Source organism: Egretta garzetta, unplaced genomic scaffold (assembly GCF_000687185.1).
Source record: "Egretta garzetta isolate BGI_Z169 unplaced genomic scaffold, ASM68718v1 scaffold138, whole genome shotgun sequence".
Lineage (NCBI taxonomy): Eukaryota > Metazoa > Chordata > Aves > Pelecaniformes > Ardeidae > Egretta > Egretta garzetta.
Genome location: NW_009260598.1, coordinates 1,433,577 through 1,433,877, shown reverse-complemented (window position 1 = coordinate 1,433,877; position 301 = coordinate 1,433,577).

Genomic DNA, 301 nt, shown 5'->3' with positions numbered 1-301 from the left:
CATGTCCTACTGCCTCCATCTACCATGGATAGATGGTTTTCATTAAGCAAGCCAGACAGCTACTGAAGCACAGGCTATCACTGGGCAAGAATTTGGTAGAAGGAGACAACTCTAAGGTGTCAACAGAAACTTTCAGTTTCTACTGAAGTGTCACTTTAAGGCCATACAGCATATCAAAGTTATTCTCAGCTTCACAGTTTACGTTAAGTTATCCTTGTTCAGTCACTGAGGTGCCAGTAGCTATTCTGAACACTCTTAGTGCTTTGTTTGCCTGCTAGAACAGATGAGTCTAAGGCACAAA